Genomic DNA, 889 nt, shown 5'->3' with positions numbered 1-889 from the left:
GTGAAGGACAGGAGAGTTTGAATAAATTTTGTTACACTTTGGAATCTAAGATTTATTCAATGAATTGAATTTTATCTTTCTTTTTTTAATTTTTGTTATGTTACTTTATCATCTAAGCCTTCTTTAATCAGTAGTAACTATTTGATAAAAACTATTAATTCTGTAAAAGTTTAATATTTGTTTAAATTTGTAATATATGCAATCATTAAAAACTAATATTTTCAAGATTTTTTTTTTTAATCATTATTTTTTTCCTCTTTATTTTACAAACAGTTTGAACCTTGTTGCATATACATGTAACTTGTAATTGCATTTAACATTGATTTCTTACATAGGCACAGAAACTCAAATGTTGGGTATGAGTCTGACTGATTAGATCAACCTCAATACTCAACTGATAATTATTTTATTGATTTCAGAAGGATGAAAGATAAAATTGACATTGGAAGGATTTGAACTCAGTGTAAATGTATCCTGCATTTTGTCTGCACTCTACTAATTCTATCAATCTACTACTTTCTTTGTTGTTGGCACTCCATTGCTTACGACATTGAAGGTTCCAGTTGATCTGATCAATGGAACAGCCTGCTCGTGAAATTAATGTGCAAGTGGCTGAGCACTCCACAGACACGTGTACCCTTAACATAGTTCTCGGGGAGATTCAGCATGACACAGTGTGACAAGACTGACCCTTTGAATTACAGGCACAACAGAAACAGGAAGTAAGAGTGAGAGAAAGTTGTGGTGGAAGAGTACAGCAGGGTTCGCCACCATCCCCTGCCGGAGCCTCATGGAGCTTTTAGGTGTTTTCGCTCAATAAACACTCACAACACCCGGTCTGGGAATCGAAACCGCGATCCTATAACCACGAGTCCGCTGCCCTAACCAC

The sequence above is a fragment of the Octopus bimaculoides genome, chromosome 5, assembly GCF_001194135.2.
Source record: "Octopus bimaculoides isolate UCB-OBI-ISO-001 chromosome 5, ASM119413v2, whole genome shotgun sequence".
Classification (NCBI taxonomy): domain Eukaryota; kingdom Metazoa; phylum Mollusca; class Cephalopoda; order Octopoda; family Octopodidae; genus Octopus; species Octopus bimaculoides.
The sequence above is the reverse complement of the archived record's forward strand: the minus strand, read 5'-3'. Positions refer to the sequence as shown.